Source organism: Delphinapterus leucas, chromosome 15, assembly GCF_059928025.1.
Source record: "Delphinapterus leucas isolate spDelLeu-1000000601 "Yukka" chromosome 15, BTC_Dleu_Yukka2, whole genome shotgun sequence".
In the NCBI taxonomy this organism is placed as follows: Eukaryota; Metazoa; Chordata; class Mammalia; order Artiodactyla; family Monodontidae; genus Delphinapterus; species Delphinapterus leucas.
In genome coordinates, this window is record NC_143143.1 from 55484174 (window position 1) to 55505060 (window position 20887).

A 20887-nucleotide genomic window follows, 5' to 3' on the forward strand; every position below is an offset into this window, starting at 1 on the left:
GCTCAGTAGTTGTGGCATACGGGCTAGTTGCTCCGCGGCAAGTGGGATCTTCCTGGACCAGGGATCGAACCCATGTCACCTGCATTGGCAGGCAGATTCTTAACCACTGTGCCACTAGGGAAGTCCAATAAACTTAAAAAACAAATTATTTGGAAAGATTGATACAATGGACAAGTGTCTAGCAAGTGTATCATTAGGAGTGATCATATCCAAGATTTTAGAGATTAAAGGGTTTAAAGAACTTTGGGGAATTAGAAAAGAATTCACAGATTGAGAGAAGAGTTAAGAAAAGTTTGATGGGAATAGCATGTTCAACAAATCACACAAAAGAACAGGGAGGGATCATTCAATAAATCATATTAGGATAACTGATTAGTAATTGGGAAGGAAGATACTTAATTTCTTCTTTCACATAATTTACCAAAAATCAATTTACAGTATATTATATGCTTTCTCTAAGGCTGATTTTTTCAGCTTTTTTAACGAAAATTTTTAATTGTGGAAAAATACACATAATATAAAATTAACTATCTTTACCATTTTAAAGTGTATAGTTTATTAGTACTAAATACATTCACATTTTTGTGTATCTAATCTCCAAGACTCTTTCATTTTGGAAAACCTATACTCATTTAACAACATGTCCCCATTCCCTCCTCCCCTCCACCCCTGGCAACCAGCATTCTACTTTTTCTGTTGATGAATTTGATGACTGTAGGTACCTCAAATAAGTGTAAATATATGGTATCTGCCTTTTTGCGATTGGATTACTTCACTTAGCATAATATCCTCAAGATTTATGTATGGTGTAGCATGGGCCAGAATTATCTTGCTTTTTAAGGCTGAATAATATTCCATTATATGTATATAACATATTTTCCTTATTCATTCATCCATCCATGGATACTCGAGTTGCTTCTACATTTTGGCGATTACAAACAATGCTGCCATGGGAATTCCCTGGCAGTCCAGTGGTTAGGACTCCATGCTTTCACTGCTGTGGGCCTCAGTTCTATCCCTGGTTGGCGAACTAAGATCCTACAAGCCACTCAGTGCAGAAAAAAAAAAACCCCAAAAAACAAAAAAAACCAAACCAAACAAATAATGCTGCCTTGAACATGGGTGTAATATCTCTTCAAGATCCTGCTTTCAATTCTTTTGGTTATATACCCAGAAGTGGAATTGCTGGATCCCATGGTAATTCTATTTTTAATTTTTGAGGGGAACTGCCATAATATTTTTCATTGTGGCTGCACCATTTTACATTTCCACCAGCAATGCACAAGGGTTCAAATTTCTCCACATCCTCACCAACACTTGTTATTATCTGTTTTTTTGTTTAAATTATAGCCATCCTAACAGATGTGAAGTAGTACCTTATCATGTTTTGATTTTCATTTCCGTAATGACTAGTGATGTTAAGCATCTTTTCATGTGCTTTAATAGCTGTTTGGAGAAATGTCTATTCAAGTCCTTTGCCCATTTTCAAACAGGATTTTTTGTTGTTGAGTTGTATGAGTTCCCTATAATATTCTGGATATTAACCCTTATCAGATATGTGATTTGCAAACATTTTTCCCAGTCTGTGGGTTGCCTTTTCCTTCTGTTGATTGTGTCCTTTGATGCACAAAAATGTTTAACTTTGATGGAGTCCAAATTTTTCTATTTTTTCTTGTGTTGCCTGTGCCTTTGGTGTCATATCCAAGAAATCATTGCTGAATCCAATGTCATGAAGCTTTTCCCCTATGTTTTCTATGAAGAGTTTTATAGTTTTAGCTCTTACATTGAGGTCTTTCATCCATTCTGAGCTGATTTTTGTATATGGTGTGTGGACTTAAAAGATTATTCACAACCTAAAAGTTGAGAGTTTTGCTTAATTCAGTGGGAATTTTTAGGACTTCAAGCCTTGGAGGCAGCATCTCAAGTAACCCTGAGAAAAATACTCTGAAGAGGCTGGGAGGGAGCCAGGTTATATAGATGTTTTGCAGCAAAGGGCAAGTAGTCAGGAACATCAAAAGATTATTGTTAATTAAAGAAAACCAGATATCCCAAGTTAAGGAATTTAGCTCTTTTCTATGTATGGGAATATACTCTAAGACATAAATCACAGCAAGATCCTTTTTGACCCACCTCCTAGAGAAATGGAAATAAAAACAAAAATAAACAAATGGGACCTAATGAAACTTCAAAGCTTTTGCACAGCAAAGGAAACCATAAACAAGACCAAAGACAACCCTCAGAATGGAGAAAATATTTGCAAATTAAGCAACTGACAAAGGATTAATCTCCAAAATTTACAAGCAACTCATGCAGCTCAATAACAAAAAAACAAACAACCCAATCCAAAAATGGGCAGAAAACCTAATAGACATTTCTCCAAAGAAGATATACAGACTGCCAACAAACACATGAAAGAATGCTCAACATCATTAGTCATTAGAGAAATGCAAATCAAAACTACACTGAGATATCATCTCACACCAGTCAGAATGGCCATCATCAAAAAATCTAGAAACAATAACTGCTGGAGAGGGTGTGGAGAAAAGGGAACACTCTTGCACTGTTGGTGGGAATGTAAATTGATACAGCCACTATGGAGAACAGTATGGAGGTTCCTTAAAAACCTACAAATAGAACTACCATATGACCCAGCAAACCCACTACTGGGCATATACCCTGAGAAAACCATAATTCAAAGAGTCATGTACCAAAATGTTCATTGCAGCTCTATTTACAATAGCCAGGACATGGAAGCAACCTAAGTGTCCATCATCGGATGAACGGATAAAGAAGATGTGGCACACATATACAATGGAATATTACTCCGCCATAAAAAGAAACGAAATTGAGATATTTGTAGTGAGGTGGATGGACCTAGAATCTGTCATACACAGTGAAGTAAGTCAGAAAGAGAAAAACAAATACTGTATGCTAATATATATATATGGAATCTAAGAAAAAAAAAAAAAGGTCATGAAGAAACTAGGGGTAAGACGGGAATAAAGACACAGCCCTACTAGAGAATGGACTTGAGGATATGGGGAGGGGGAAGGGTAAACTGTGACATAGTGAGAGAGTAGCATGGACATATATACACTACCAAACGTAAAATAGATAGCTAGTGGGAAGCAGCCGCATAGCACAGGGAGATCAGCTCCGTGGTTTGTGACCACCTAGAAGGGTGGGATAGGGAGGGTGGAAGGGAGGGAGACGCAAGAGGGAAGAGATATGGGAACATATGTATATGTATAACTGATTCACTTTGTTATAAAGCAGAAACTAGCAGACCATTGTAAAGCAATTATGCTCCAATAAAGATGTTAAAAAAATAAATAAATAAAAATAAAATTTAATTGTCTTTTAAAAAAAAAAACAAGAGTCTGGGCTCACTGAACTCATTCTTTTGATATGCACCTCAGCTATCTGGGACCAGTATCCTGAGTTTTCACATCCTGAGTTTCCTCAGGGCTCACGTTGGAGGGCTGCAACTACTGATGACCGTGACATCCTTTGTTTACTGATACATCAGGAAATATTCCACTTCTCAGGGGTTAGGTAAGGGTCCAACTTCATTTTTTTTTGCATTTGGATATCCAGGTTTCCCAGCAACCACTTACTGAAAAGATTGTCATTTCCCCCATTGAACAGTCTTGGCACCCTTGTCAAAAATCACTTGACCATATATGGGTGGCTATTGGCACAAGACCTCAGTTTCCTCAGACATTGCAGCTGACTTCCTCCAGGGTGAATGATCCAAGGTGACACAGCCAAGCTGAAGAAGCCATCCGCCATCATTTCTGCAATGTCTTATTCATTACACAGGTCACCACTGCAGCCCCACAACCCCGTTCAAGGTGGGAGGGGATTGCACAGGGGCTGGAGGTGGGGATCACTGGGGACCACCTTGGAGACTGAATACCATACCACATAGATAAAAATATGAGCTAACATGACGGTAGTGCTTATTTTGAGCAAGGCACTGTCCTAACGCATTAATACATTTAATTCTCCCTATAGCCCTATTAGGTAAATATTGTTATTTTACATATGAGAAACATTTCTCAGTTTTACATGAGAAAACTGAGGCACAGAGAAGTTCAGTTAATGGCCCAAGACTCCACAGCTAGCAGGGATGGAGGCAGAACTTGAACTCAGATAACCTGGTGCCAGAGTACTCCTGTCACACAGGATACACCACTGCCTCAGTGGGCACTGAATTGGTGAGCAGTAAAACAATGAGGATTAAATCAAAAGGGTGAGAAAGAAGATAAGGGAAACAAAAATAGAGCAAGGGGGAAAAAAGCAGGGGCTGGGGAGAGAAAACCAGTGAAAAGAAAGGGAGAAAGTAGATCAGTAAACGGTGATGGTTCAAAATGGAAGCTATAGAAAGCAAGAAGAAAAAGCAGAATAAGACTATAGCTTAAAATTCTGCAAAGAAAGATTAAGAGTTTTGGAAAGAACAATCAAGGGAGAAGCACAAAGCTGAAACATATGGAAAAAAGGTTTACAAAGCTATCAAACAAACTGAAACAAAACACATGCATAAAAGGATAATCAGTGAGAAGGTTAAAAAGGATATAGCAGAGGGTAGGAACATCTTGCTTGAGGCAGCTAAGAGGCTGGAATAGGGTTTTTAGGACACTTGAAGCTCCTCCCCTGTCTGAAAACAGACAGGAAAGCCTCAGGCACCCTCCGCATCTGCAGCCTCCCTCTCTGTGGCTCGCAGTCCACTAGGCTGGGCCCCTCACTGCCACCTCAGGAGGCCTAGGGCAGAGTTTTCTAGAACACTACTTCTCAAAGTGGGGTCTTTGAACCAGCAATATCTCATCACCAGAGCTTGATTGGAATGCAGTCTTATGCCCACTGACTCAGCAATTTACAACTGAGATACAGCAAAAGTTAACATTTTAACATATTTGCTTCAGATCTACCTTTTTCCTTAATAAAATATTAGAGATATCCATTCCTCTGTTGATGGACATTTAGGTTACTTCTATGTCCTGGCTATTGTAAATAGTGCTGCAATGGACATTGGGGTGCATGTATCTTTTGGAATTATGGTTTTCTCCGGGTATATGCCCAGGATTGGGATTGCTGGGTCGTATGGTAGTTCTATTTTTAGTGTTTTTTTTATTTTTGTGGTTCGCAGGCCTCTCACTGTTGTGGCCTCTCCCGTTGCGGAGCACAGGCTCCGGACACGCAGGCTCGGTGGCCATGGCTCACGGGCCCAGCCGTTCCGCGGCATGTGGGATCTTCCCAGACCGGGGCACATACCCGTGTCCCCTGCATCGGCAGGCAAACTCTCAACCACTGAGCCACCAGGGAAGCCCTATTTTTAGTTTTTTAAGGAACCTCCATGCTGTTCTCCATAGTGGCTGTATCAATTTACATTCCCACCAACAGTGTAAGAAGGTTCCCTTTTCTCTACACCCTCTCCAGTATTTATTGTTTGTAGATTTTTTGATGATGGCCATTTTGACCAGTGTGAGGTGGTACCTCACTATAGTTTTGATCTGCATTTCTCTAATAATTAGTGATGTTGAGCATCTTTTTGTGTGCCTCTTGGCCATCTGTATGTCTTCTTTGGAGAAAAGTCTATTTCGGTCTTCTGCCCATTTTTGGATTGGGTTGTTTGGTTTTTTGATATTGAGCTGTGTGAGCTGTTTGTCTATTTTGGAGATTAATCCCTTGTCAGTTGCTTCATTTTCAAATATTTTCTCCCACTCAGAGGGCTGGCAAAGCAGAAAGAGAGACACAGACGTAGAGAACAAATGTATGGACACCAAGGCGGGTATGGGGTGGATTGGGAGATTGGGATTGACATATGTATACGACTATGTATGAAGTAGATGGCTGGTGAGTGCCAACTGTATAGCACAGGGAACAAAAAAAAGAGGGTACAGTCTGTTTGCAGGACTTAAGTTAACCTTAAAAATGCATTCCAATGTATCAATACATTAGGTGCAGACAAATACTGTTTGATTCCACTTATAGGAGGTACCTAGAATAGTCAAATTCATAGAGTCAGAAAGTACATTGGTAGATGCCACGGGCCAAAAGGGGGCAGTGGGGGGAGTGGGGAGGTGGAACAGGGAGTTAGTGCTTAAAGGGAACAGAGTTTCAGCTTAGGAAGGTGAAAAATTTGGGAGATGGATGACGGTTAGAGTTGCACAGCAACGTGAATGTACTTAGTGCCACTGAACTGTACAGTTAAATATAGTTAAAATAGTATGTTTGATATTATGTGACCTTTACCACAATAAAAAATATTTTTTAAAAATTAGAGGTATAGCTTCTTCCCACATCCACTCCCTCTCTCCCCTCAGTTCTCTTTCCTTCCCTTGAGATAGCTGCTAATATGAAGTTGGTATGTTTCCTTTCCTGAAGTTTATTTACACCTTTATTGTAAATGATAGAATAAACACAAAATTTTGTGTGCATTTCATTTTACATAAATATTATCATACCCTATGTACCTTTCTGCAACTTGCCTCTTTAACTCAGCGCTGAGTCTTTTTGTTTTTTTACCCATACTCCCTACTGCGGAAGCACAGACTCTTAACCACTGGACCACCAGGGAAGTCCAGCATTGAGTCTTAAATGTTTGTTTGTGTTAACATATAGAGGCTGAGTTCACTCATTTTAATAGCTGTATAGTATTCCTTTGGTTTAATATTGTGAAATGTATTTATTAGTTCTCTTGAGTAACAGTTGGGCTGTTTCCAATTTTTTGCTATTACAAAAAAAAAAACAGAAAAGAAATGCTGAAATGAACATTTGCATATCTATGTGCACACGTGAGAGTTTCACAAATGCAAACACCTAGAAGAGGGTTTTCTGGGTTGCCCCGTATTTATATCTTTATATTTACTGGATATTGCCAAGTTGCTTTCCAAAGTGATTGAGCCAACTTACTCCTGCCAACCAAGTGCAAGTTTTTCTACGTTCAAACCCTCACCCTCACTTTATTGTCTTGGTGTTTTAGACACTGTGGGCTGGCTAACCAAATACCCTGGTCTAATCCTTTTTGCCTGGCATACCTCTGTTATAGATATTGGAAAACTAAATATATTCCCTTCTCCCTTTCCTCTGGGGAGGCCATGAAACATAGTTCTGGACACTGTATCTCTCATGTTTTATTAAAGAAAAAAATAAGAAGTAAAATTTGCAAAATATCAACATTTGTTAAGAATTGATTGTAGGTACATAAGTCCTGCGTTATATCATTCCCTGTTTTTTTCTGATGTGTGAAGAATTTAAAAGTTTTTCTTTTTCTGACAAAGAGGATGGGTTCATTAGCTTTGCTCTCTCTTCCCTGATTCTGTCTTTAAAACTGGGTGAAATCCCTGAAGGCACACCAGCTACCTTGAAATCAGGTAGCTGAGCTACTGAACTGAAGTCCACAGACTTCTTGTTATGTGAGAAAAAGAATCTCCCATTTGTCAGTCACTGCTACAGTCTCCTTCCGTATCTGCAGGAGGAATTGGTTCCAAGATCCCCCTGGATAACAAAATCTACGGATTTCAAGTCCCTTGTCTATAGTGGTGTGGTGCTCACGGCCCTCTGCATCAGCTGGTTCTGCATTCTCAGATTCAACCAACCATTCCATCTGCAGCCAAGTGTCCTTAGGTCTTCTTTTATTTGCAGCCTAATGCATTCCTGATAAATATAGCCAGGTTTGCTAATTTTTGCCATTCTGAAGGATGTAAATAGCATCTCATCATGTTTTAAGATGCATTTCCCTGCTTATGGAAGAAGTTGAGCTTCTTTCTATATGTTTCATGTGTTTATTGGTCATAGAAATCATCATTTGCCCATTTTCCTTTTGGGTTGTTTGTCCTTTCCTCATTAATTGTAGGTTAAAAAAATATTTTGGATACCAATCCTTTCTCAATTATATGCATTACATATATCATCTTCCAATCTGTAGCTTTTCTTTTATTTCCCCCAGTTTTATTGAGAAATAATTGACATTCATCACTGTATAAGTTTAAAGGGTACAGCATGATGGCTTGATTTACATATATTGTGAAATGATTATCACAATAAGCTCAGCTAGCATCCATCATTGTAGCTTTTCTTTTTCACTTTGTTTATGGCTTTCCATGACATGTGTCTGTAAAAAAGTCTTAAATTTCAATGTAGTGTAATTTGACAGTATTGAATCTTATTAAGAATTCTTGGGACTTCCCTGGTGGTCCAGTGGCTAAGACTCCATGCTCCCAATGTAGGGGGCCCAGGTTCGATCCCTGCTCAGGGAAATAGATCCCACTTGCCACAACTAAAAGATCTCACATGCTGCAACTAAAGATCCTGTATGCCACAACCTCGCAGGCCGCAATGAAGATCCTGCATGCTACAGCTCAGACCTGGCTCAGACAAATAAATAAATAGATTAAAAAAAAAAAAAAGGACTTCCCCAGTGACACAGTGGTTAAGAATCCACCTGCTAGTGCAGGGGACACGGGTTCGAGCTCTGGTCTGGGAAGATCCCACATGCCGCAGAGCAACTAAGCCCCGGCACCACAACTACTGAACCCGCATGCCACAACTATTGAAGCCCGCACACCTAGAGCCTGCAACAAGAGAAGCCACTGCAATGAGAAGCCCGCGCACCGCAACAAAGAGAAGCCCTCACTCGCCACAAATAGAGAAAGCCTGCGCGCAGCAACGAAGACCCAACGCAGCCAAAAATAAAAATAAATTAAAAAAAAAATAATTCTTCCCTATCCAGAAGGCATAAACATACTCTTCCAATATATTCTTCTGAAAGTTTTACTTTTAATATTTAATTTTAATTAATTAAATAATTAAATTTAATATTTAAGCCTTTAACCCACTTGGAATTTATTTTGAGTGTGGAATAAGCTAGGGATCAGGTTGGTGCTTTTTTCTATCTGCATAACCAATTGTCCCAGTCACATTTATTGAAAAGTCCACTCCTTTCCCTGCACATTTGTAACTACACCACTCTTATGTACTATGGTGGGTAAACCCTAATATGATCCTGCCTCTCAGTACTCAGGTTCTTATGTAGTCCTCTCCCCTTGAGTGTGAGCTGGACATAGTGACTCACTTTGAAAAAATGGAATACACATCAGTGAGGGTATGTCACTTATGAGATTAGATTATTATAAGGTGTGGCTTCCATCTTGAGTTTTCTTTCTCCACTCATTCTGGGGGAAGTCAACTGCCATGTTGTGTGAGAAGCCCTCTCTATGGATTGACCCATATAGTGAAGAAGAGGAGCCTCTTGTGTTAATGAGCTTGGAAGTGGGTTTTCTTCCCTTCATAAAACTGCAACTCTGGCCAAAAACTTGCCTACAACCACATGAGAGACCCTGAGCCAGAACTACTGTGCCACTCTTGGACTCCTAATCCTCAGAAAGTGTGTGGTAATAAATGTTTGTTGTTTTAAGCTGCTAAAATATGGGATAACTTGTTATACCGCATTACTTAACTGATACACATACCAATTCCATATATGTGAAATTCTTCAGGATTTTCCCTAAAGACAATTATATTATCTGCAGATAATGACAGGGTTTTTTTTTTGTTTGTTATTTGTTTTCTTTCCAATACTTTCACTTTTCATCTTTTTCTTTTTCAATCTTTCTTTATTGTGAACAAATGTACTGACAGAGGCCATCCTTGTTTCTATCTTTAAAGGTAATACTTCTAACATTTCACCACTGAGAATGAGGTGTTTTGTTTTAGTTTTTTTGTTTGTTTTGTTTCTGTTTTTGTTTTTTTCAGTAAAATTCTTAATAACAAAAGACAGGTTAAAGTAATTAAGTAATTCTCTTCTGTTTCTAGTGTGCTGAGTGTGGCCCCTTCCATATCTTAGAGCTTCAGGGTGCCTAGGCCCACATTCAAATACCAGAATCAGCCTCTCTCAGCCTGAGGCCTCCGCTGATCCCCCCCAAAACTTAGGAAGGCTGCTCTGCCCCAGTGAAGAGAAGCCTAGACTTGCTGTGGAATCACAGATCCAGGAGCAGTACTCAAGCAATGACTTTCTCTTAGGAATTGGACTTCAAATCCCCTAGCTCCCTCACCCCTCTGGTGGGATCATTGTAAGGGTCTGCTTCTGGGGAACCCAAAAGAAGACTGTTTTCATAAAATGGTTGTTGAATTTATCATCTGGGTTTTTTTTTTTTTTCTGAATCTATTGAGGTGACTTTTGTTTCTTGATCTGTATCTGGGTAAATTATATTGCTATACTCTACTGGCTAAATGACATCCTTTTCTTCCTGGGATATTTCCTACATTGCTTCATTTGGATAGCTAGTGGTTTATTTATAATTGTTATATGTGTAAAGTGAAACTAAACTGTCAGTTTCACTGTCCTTTCTGATTTGGTGTCAGGGTTACACTAGCAGTGGTCAGTGACTAGCCTCATACAAATTGTTCAATCTTGCTTCTGAGTTTGGGTAAGATGGAGGTTTTCTGTTCCTTGAAGGTGACAAAAGTGCCTTTGAGGACATCTAGGCTTGGTGAAGTATTTTTGTGCCTAGAATTTTTATTTGGATTCAATTTCTTTAATGTATAAATCTATTCAAGTTTTCTATTTCTTGAATAATTTTGGTAAGTGATATTTTTCCAGGTAATTGTCCACTATATCTCATTTTTCAAATGCATAGTTTAACATACAGAGCTCAGAGTTTTAGGAGAGCTGCTCATCTCTCCTCCCTTGCAGGGCTGGGCAGACACAGAAAGGTGGCAAAGAAAAAAGATATTTTTGTTCATCTCTGAGATGAGCCTCAAAAAGACATGGAGGAGGAGCTGTTAATTTCTCAGACACTCCTAGTTATATTCGTTAAAGACTTTTCATTGTAATTTTTAAAAAACTCACTAACACATTCTGAGTGTGTAGGGGATAGGGTGAACAAGGGCCCATAGGCTAGGCAGAGGCACCAAAGGTGACTTTAGGTGAAGGTGAGCACCAACTGGGCAGAGAGGAGGTTTTCTTGGCAGGGTGATAAGGCAAGATGCTTACTTGGCACAGAGGCCACAGCCACATGATGGAGACCTAGAGGCCAAATCAAGGAGGTAGAACTTTATCCCATAGTTACCTGGTTCCCCACCTTTTGCCAAATACACCATTTTGGAGAGAACTGCAGGGTAAGAGAGGGGTGAAAGACACAGACTTTTTCTTAGTACTTTTTTTTTTTGGCTGCATTGGGTCTTCGTTGCTGCACATGGGCTTTCTCTAGTTATGGCAAGCAGGGGTTACTCTTCGTTGCAGTGCACGGGCCTCCCATTGCGGTGGCCTCTCCGGTTGCGGAGCACAGGGTCCAGGCATGCGGGCTTCAGCATTTGCAGCACGTGGGCTCCAGAGCTCAGGCTCAGTAGTCGTGGTGCATGGGCCCAGTTGCTCTGTGGCATGTGGGATCTTCCCCGACGAGGGATCGAACTCGTGTCCCCTGTATTAGCAGGTGGATTCTTTTTTTTTGTGGTACGCGGGCCTCTCACCGCTGCAGCCCCTCCCGCCGCGGAGCACAGGCTCTGGATGCGCAGGCCCTGCGGCCCCGGCCCACGGGCCCAGCCGCTCCATGGCATGCGGGATCCTCCCGGACCGGGGCACGAACCCATGTCCCCTGCGTTGGCAGGCGGACTCCCAACCACTGTGCCACCAGGGAAGCCTTACATATGTGTTTCTGTAGAGTTGCAGTCAAGAGGTCCTTCTTAGTACTTTTAAGCCCTATTTTAACATAACTTGGTGGGGAAAGGGAGATAAGGATAAAGAGATAAGGGAGAGGCTGGATCAGTAGAGGTAGTGCCCCTAGAGCAGCTAAGTCTTAGGTGTGACCAGGGTGGGAAAAGCCTGTAATCAAGTGGGAGAATTTGACCTGGGTGTTGGGAGGAAAGGGTGTGAATGTAGCCTTGGGACAAGAATGCACAAGGGGTTTGGGAAATCCAGTGCTTTGCAGCTGTGTGACCTCGGGCAAGTTACTTAACTCCCAAAGCCTTGGAATACCAGAATAAGGTCTCTGACTTTCAACTGAGTTCCATGCAATTTTAAATTCACGTGGCTTTGCCACAGGGATCTGAGGATCAGTGGGGTGGGTGGAAACTTTGGGGCATATTTCCCAAGGCCCCGTCTTCAACCTTAGTAGCACCCGTATTCTATCTCATTTGTGCACCGGGGCTCAGAGCAATAGTGTTGTTTGGGAAAACAAAAGATTCTGTGGTTTAAAAATTAAAATAGCAAAGAGAAACTGCCATGGATATTCAACAACCACTGGGATTTTTAAAATGATGAAACATAGCGTTCTAGAAAAGTAAATGCACAATGATATGCAAAATGGATTAGAGGAGGGAGAAATTAGAATCTTGGTTCTCAAGGAGTGGTCTGTGGACCAGGAACATCAGCATCACCTGAAAGCTTGTAAGAAAGGCAGGATCTTGCGCCCTGACTCAGAACAACTGAATCAGAATTTACATTGACTTTAGATGATTTAGAAATACTTCAAGCCTCTGTTAATGCGGGCCCAAACCAGGGGCTTCATTTTTAGTGACCTGCTAGGACTGAAACTGTGTAACTCAGATTGGGACTTGAACCCACATGTCAGGACTCGAACCCAGCCAAAACCCACATTGGGACTTGAACTCACGGCCTTTTAACTGAGATCACACACCTGCTTTCAGGACTTAATGAAGCTCAGGTTCTTGATGTCACAGAAAGAATTCAGTGAGAGATAAGGTGATAGGTAAGAAGTGGATTTATTTAGAGAGAAACACATTCCACAGAGTGTGGGCCATCTCAGAACGTGAAAGGTCTTGGGAGAAACACACTCCACAGAAAGAGTGTGGGCCATCTGAGAAGGCAAGGCAGTCCCAGGGTATGGGGTTATCAGTTTTTATAGGGGTGGGTAATTTCATAGGCTAATGAGTGGGAGGGGTATTCCAGCTATTTCAGGAAGGGGCGAGGATTTCCAGGAATTGAGGCACCACCCACTTTTTGACCTTTATGGTTGGCCTTGGAACTGTCATGGTACCTGTGGGTATATCATTTAGCTTGGTGATGTGTTACAATGAACATACACTGAGCCTCCAGGTGTAGTGGAAGTCAACTTGTCTGCCATCTTGGACTTATTTGGTTCTACTCAGTTTATGTCATGTCCTTGGGCTATGTCATTCTTTTAAAGCTTGTGCCCTGCCCCCGTCCCTCTGTTTCAGGACCAGGGACGTCCAATAAATGAAGGAGGAGCTCACTGTGCGAGACTCATGAATGGCAAAGAGATCCCACTCCTCACCCCCGGGGGGGGAAGGACCCTCAGATCCAGCCTTGAAGACGGTGGTCATACCAGAACAGAGGTATTGCTAGGAATTTTGATTTTTCAAGAGAAGCATGAAATCCAGATTCCAATGTTTAATCTCCTGACTTTTTAATCTTGACAGCCAATTTTTTAAATTGTTCCTAATTTTGAGAAAAAAAACTGAAAAGAGAATAATAAAACAAACTTGTTTTCTTTTAACCCAGGGTTGGGGGGTGGCAAACCAAGCAGGGTATGAAACAGTGTATATGGTATACTATGTGTCTTGGTTTGGGTTTCTCCCAAGGTAAACTCTGAGACCAGAATTTGAGTGCAAGTAGTTCATTTGGGAAGTGAGCTTGAGGGGAGTGAAGAAGTGAAACAAGGAAGGGAAAGCAGCCTATAATGAGTGGCTTATTCAACAAATTACTGCTATGGGAAACTGGAGCCCAATGCTGCTGAGAAGCTCTTGGAACCAGCGTAGAACTTGCACTCCCAGTTATCCCACCAGAAGGATAGGTGGCGAGTTGGCATGTTAAGATACCACTTCCTGAGCTTCTTGGATGGAGCTGTTCCTGGGTAGGAGTAATTCCCCCCTACACACGGCCTGCTGTTAGTGCTTAAAATAGTCTTCCCAGCTTCCGTCAAGTCTTCAGGCACAAAACTACACTCTTGGTAAGTGAGTCTGTAGGAGCACACTGAAAAGAGAAGGTCCAAAGGATACAGCAGAGTACTGACAGCAACTGCTATGCAGCTGTTTGCGTGAGGAAGTTCTTTTTACTTACCTGTGGCCCAAATGTGTATGGATATGAAAATACCAGAAAACAATAAGAATGGCTGCTGCTGGGGAGGATAATTGGAGAGAAGGGACAGGGATGTCAGGGAGGCTTTCATCATGGATCATTTTACCTTTTGAATTTTGAAACTGGTGAATGTATTACTTATTTTTAATCAGTACAATTAAAGCATAGAGTTTTAAAAGTGTCCTACAAGAAGAGAAAAGAATAAAAATAGATTATAAAATGACTTGCATGTGACATCTGAATTCAGGAAAAAGGAGGTAGGTGGTGGGTGAGGAGAAGTAGAGCACACTTAAAGGAAAGACAGGTGTTCAGATGGGCTGAAGTGATGAGTGTGTACAGTGACTAGGCAGCTCAGATACCTGATTCCATGCTACTTTATATATTTTAGTATATTAAATTTTGTGTAGCACTTAACTAAATGGGATTTAATACTTTTATCTTTACCAGGCCATGCATTCTACTTCTTGGTACAAACATTAGGGTCACCAAACCATGAGATGGGTTTTGAAGGCAACCAAACACAGTCACCAACATTCTTCCTAAAGTGTGTAAACGTTGACTGTTATGGATCATCTCTTCCTTTTTTTTTTTGGCCACACAGCCTGGCTTGTGGGATCTTAGTTCCCTGACTAGGGATTGAACCTGGGCCCAGCAGTGAAAGAGCTGAGTCCTTACCACTGGACTGCCAGGAAAATCCCAATCATCTCTTCCTTAATATCAAATGGAGTCTCCAGGAGTCCTGTTTAAAAAGTAACTGCCCTCCATGAATAGCCAACACAATGTTGAAAAAGAACAAAGTTGAAGGACTTATACTTCCTGATTTCAAAAATTACTACAAAGCTACAGTAATCAAAACAGTGTGATACTGGCATAAAGATAGATATATAGATCAACAGAATAGAATAGAAACCCCAGAAATAAATCCTTAAGTCTATGGTCAATTGATTTTTGTCACAGATCTCAAGACAATTTAATGGAGAAAGGACAGTGTTTTCAACAAATGGTATTGAGAAAACTGGATTTCCACATGCAAAAGAATAAAAGTTGGACCCCTACCTTACAACCATATACAAAAAAATTACTCAGGGCGGCTCAAAGACCTAAACATGAGAGCTAAAACTATAAAACACTTAGAAGAAAACACAAGGAAAATCTTTATGAAATTGGTGTTTATAGTGGCGTTATTCACAATAGCCAAAAAATGGAAGGAACCCAAGGTGTCTGTTGATGGACATCATGGACAAAATGATGTTTTATCAAAAAAAAAGAAAAGAAAAGATTTCCCTACATCATCAATAATGGGCCAAAACAACAATGCTTCCAGATGTCATGCACTGAGAAGGATACAACATCACATTTGTGATTCTTGCCAAAAATGTTTAACCCAAATCTAATCACGAGGGAACATCAGCAAATCCAAATTAAGGAACATTCTGCAAGATAAGTGACCCAAACTCTTCAAACACATCTACATCATGAAAGAGAGAAAAAAAAAAAGCAAAGAGGAACTTCCCTGGTGCTCCAGTGATTAAGACTCTGCCTACCAATGCAAAGGACATGGGTTTGATCCCTGGTCTGGAAGATCCCACATGCCGCAGAGCAACTAAGCCCGCGTGACGCAACTACTAAGCCAACGCGCCGCAACTACTGAAGCCCATGTGCTGCAACTACTGAAGCCCATGCACCTAGAGCGCGTGCTCTGCAAGAGACGCCACTGCAATGAGAAGCCCACGCACCGCAATGAAGAGTAGCCCCTGCTCGCCGCAACTAGAGAAAGCCCACACACAGCAACGTAGACGCAGCACAGCCAAAAAAATAAAAAACAAACAAATAAATAAATAAAAGCAAAGAAACTCCTGCAGATTAAAAGATTAAAGAGGCATGACAGCTAAATGCAACATGGGATCCTTAATTGGATTTAGGATCAAAAAGGAAAATATATACAAAGGACATTATTGGGACAATTAGGGACATTTTAATATAGACTGAATATTAGAGATCAGTACAATAACAATGTTAAATTTCCTGAGAGTGATATTGTGGTTGTGTAGAATGTTTTTGTTTGTAGGAAATTTATGATGAAGTGTTTAGAGGTGAAATGCCATGATGTCTGCAGTAACTCCCAAATGTTTCAGCCAGGGGAAAAAATGAGAGAGAGTAGGTACAATTGGAGAATCTAGGTGAACGATTTATGAGTGTTTATTATATCTTTCTTGGGACTTTTCCTGAGGGTTTGAAATTTTCAAAATACAAATTCGTGGATTAAAAACAAAATAAAAACAAAATTTGGGGTTAAAAAGGAACTGTGCCTGTAAGTGCAAACTACTGTGGATTTACAAATGTGCCCAGATGTGGGCTCAAGGAGGGCAGATACCTCACCTCTGGGTTTTCTAGTAGAGGTGAACAGAAAAGCCAGATTTATCTGCTGCTGCGGTGGAGTCAGCAGGTAGTGAGTCAGAAGGCAAAGATGGGGCGCTGAGATGGGCTGTGCCCTTGGAGCGATGGGTAAGGATGTAGAGTCAAGGAAAGAGGTACAAATGTGTGATTTCCAAGTCCTGATGCTTGGCTGGGCTTCCCTGCTCAAAAACATCTCTGCCACCCCTATTGCAGTGCCTAACAAGAGAGACATTACCTTACTCTCCCAATAAACTCATATTAATTCATTAAACAAGTAGGTGCTGAGCATCTACTACTGGGGTATAAAAACGGACAAGACTGATGTGGTCCCTCTACCTCACAGAGCCCAGAGTCCAGTCTTGAGGACAGATGGGGAAATGGTGTGACAAGTGATTTGGAAAGGCCCCATAACCTGAGCTGGTGATTTGGGCAGCGGAAAAGGCTCCCCAGGGGAAAGTAACCGGCAAGTTGGGGAGTAAGACAAGCTAGCTGAGGGTTACAGGAGATGAGGGTGTTAAAAATGAAGAGAGGGGGCTTCCCTGGTGGTGCAGTGGTTGAGAGTCTGCCTGCCGTTGCGGGGGACGCGGGTTCGTGCCCCGGTCCGGGAGGATCCCACATGCCGCGGAGCGGCTGGACCTGTGAGCCATGGCCGCTGAGCCTGCGCGTCCGGAGCCTGTGCTCTGCAACGGGAGAGGCCACAACAGTGAGAGGCCCGCGTACTGCAGAAAAAAAAAAAAAAAAAAAGAAGAGAAAGAGAAGTGGGAGGCATCAGTTTAAGTGTGCTTTCTTCAAGGGACAGAATTCACACAGATTTCTTTGAATCCTAGCTCTTCACTTTAAACACTGTGCAGCATTGAGCAAGTTGCTGAACCTTTCTGGGCTCTGGTATCTCAGAATGAAAATAGAGAAAATAATGCCTCCCTGCAGTGTGAGGGTGAGAAAAATATGGTGCAAGGAGCACCTGGTACCTGGTAGATACACATAAATACTAATGTGGCACTCTCTTCTCTTCTCCACCATCTTATGTGAGGTTGAATTTGCTCCTCGCCATGTCTTGTAACGAGACTTGCAGGATCAAGTGATTCCTGGCCAAGAATCAAAAGCAGTACTGTCCCATTCCCCAACGTATTAGAATGAAAACTGATAATAGAACAGGTAAAATTCGGAGAGATGACATTGGAGCAGAACCAAGCGGGGTCTATAAGCAGCCCCACACATGAGGAGGCAAACATATTTATGCTGTGTCAAAGTCACTTACATCTTACCATATCACCCTGAGAACATCACTATCTGAACAGCTGGATGTATTTTATTGGGAAAATGATTTTTCTCTTTGTGTCAGTGTTTCTGCACTAGTGCTTTGGCTTGGTAATAAATATGTAAGACCTTTTGTCTTACATATAGGAAAAAAATGTCAATGTGAACTTCAGTTTCACAATCTTGCCTGAGGCCAGCTCTTGCAATACATGTACATGTATGTGAAAAACTCAGATAACCAGTGTCCAGAATGTATGAAGAACTTTTTTTTAAACCATGATGAAATGCTATTTATTACCACTTAAAACCTCTTACTAATTGTCTATAGGCACAAAGCACAAATTTCCATATCTTAAGTTACCAGTTGGTCATTTTATTTATTTATTTAACATCTTTATTGGAGTATAATTGCTTTACAATATTGTGTTAGTTTCTGCTGTGTAACAAAGTGAATCAGCTATATTAATACATATATCCCCATATCCCCTCCCTCTTGTGTCTCCCTCCCACCCTCCCTATCCCACCCTCTAGGTGGTCACAAAGCACCTAGCTGACCTCCCTGTGCTATGTGGCTGCTTCCTACTAGCTCTCTATTTTACACTTGGTAGTACATATATGTCAGTGCTACTCTCTCACTTCGTCCCAGCTTACCCCTGCCTGCCATGACCTCAAGTCCATTCTCTATATCTACGTCTTTATTCCTGCCCTGCCACTAGGTTCATCAGTACCATTTTTTTTTTATTTTTCAGATTCCATATATATGTGGTAGCACACAGTATTTGTTTTTTTCTTTTTGACTTACTTCACTCTGTATGACAGACTCTAGGTCCATCCACCTCACTACAAATAACTCAATTTCATTTCTTTTTATGCCTGAGTAATATTCCATTGTATATATGTACCACATCTTCTTTATCCATTCATCTGTCGATGGACACTTAGGTTGCTTCCATGTCCTGGCTATGGTAAATAGTGCTGCAATGAACATTGTGGTGCATGACTCTTTTTGAATTATGGTTTTCTCAGGGTATATGCCCAGTAGTGGGATTGCTGGTCATATGGTAGTTCTAATTTAGTTTTTTAAGGAACTTCCATACTGTTCTCCATAATGGCTGTATCAATTTACATTCCCACCAACAGTGCAAGAGGGTTCCCATTTTCTCCACATCCTCTCCAGCATTTATTGTTTGTAGATTTTTGATGATGGCCATTCTGACTGGTGTGAGGTGATACCTCATTGTAGTTTTGATTTGCATTTCTCTAATGATTAGTGATGTTGAGCATCCTTTCATGTATTTGTTGGCAATCTGTACATCTTCTTTGGAGAAATGTCTATTTAGATCTTCTGCCTATTTATGGATTGGGTTGTTTATTTTTTAATTTTTATTTTATTTAAATAAATTTATTTATTTATTTACTTTTGGCTGCTTTGGGTCTTTGTTGCTGCACGCAGGCTTTCTAGTTATGGCGAGCAGGAGCTACTCTTTGTTGAGGTCGCGGGCTTCTCACTGTGGTGGCTTCTCTTGTTGTGGAACATGGGCTCTAGGTGCATGGGCTTCAGTAGTTGCGGCACGTGGACTCAGTGGTTGTGGCCCATGCTCTTAGTTGCTTAGTTGCTCCACGGCATGTGGGATCTTCCTGGAACATGGCTAGAACCCGTGTCCCCTAAATTGGCAGGTGGATTCTTAACCATTGGGCCATCAGGGAAGTCCCTGTTTGTTTATTTAATATTGAGCTGTATGAGCTGTTTATAATATTTTGGAGATTAATCTTTGTCCATTGATTCGTTTGCAAATATTTTTTCCCATTCTGAGTTGTATTTTCATCTTGTTTGTAGTTTCCTTTGCTTTGCAAAAGCTTTTAAGTTTCATTAGGTCCCATTTGTTTATTTTTATTTCCATTTCTCTAGGAGGTGGGTCAAAAAGAATCTTGCTGTGATTTATGTCAAAGAGTGTTCTTCCTATGTTTTCCTCTAAGAGTTTTATAGTGTCTGGCCTTACATTTAGGTCTTTAATTAATTTTGAGTTCATTTTTGTGTATGGTGTCAGGAAGTGTTCTAATTTCATTCTTTTACATGTAGCTGTCCAGTTTTCCCAGCACCACTTATTGAAGAGGCTGTCTTTTCTCCATTGTATATTCTTGCCTCCTTTATCTAAGGTAAGGTGACCATATGTGTGTGCATTTATCTCTGGGCTTTCTATCCTGTTCCACTGATATATATTTCTGTTTTTGTGCCAGTATCATACTGTCTTGATTACTGTAGCTTTGTAGTATAGTCTGAAGTCGGGGCGTCTGATTCTTCCACCTCCGTTTTTTGTTCTCAAGATTGCTTTGGCTATTAGGGTATTTTGTGTTTCCATACAAATTGTGCAATTTTTCATTCTAGTTCTGTGAAAAATGCCATTGGTAGTTTGACAGGGATTGCACTGAATCTGTAGATTGCTTTGGGTAGTAGAGTCATTTTCACAATGTTGATTCTTCCAGTCCAAGAACATGGTATATCTCTCCATCTGTTTGTATCATCTTTAATTTCTGTCATCATTGTCTTATAGTTGTCTGCATACAGGTCATTTGTCTGCTTAGGTAGGTTTATTGCTAGGTATTTTATTCTTTTTGTTGCAGTGGTAAATGTGAGTGTTCCTTCAATTTCTCTTTCAGATTTTTCATCATTAGTGTATAGGAATGCAAGAGATTTCTGTGCATTAATTTTGTATCCTGCTACTTTACCAAATTCATTGATTAGCTCTAATAGTTTTCTGGTAGCATCTTTAAGATTCTCTATGTATATTATCATGTCATCTGCATACAGTGACCGCTTTACCTCTTCTTTTCTGATTTGGATTCCTTTTATTTCTTTTTCTTCTCTGATTGCTGTGGCTAAAACTTCCAAAACTATGTTGAATAACAGTAGTGAGAGTGGGCATTCTTGTCTTGTTCCGATTTTAGAGGAAATGGTTTCAGTTTTTTACCATTGAGAACAATGTTGACTGTGGGTTTGTCATATATGGCCTTTATTATGTTGAGGTAAGTTCCCTCTATGCCTGCTTTCTGGAGAGTTTTTATCATAAATGGTGTTGAATTTTGTTGAAAGCTTTTTCTTCATCTATTGAGATGATCATACGTTTTTTATCCTTCAGTTTGTTAATATGGTGTATCACATTGATAGATTTGGGT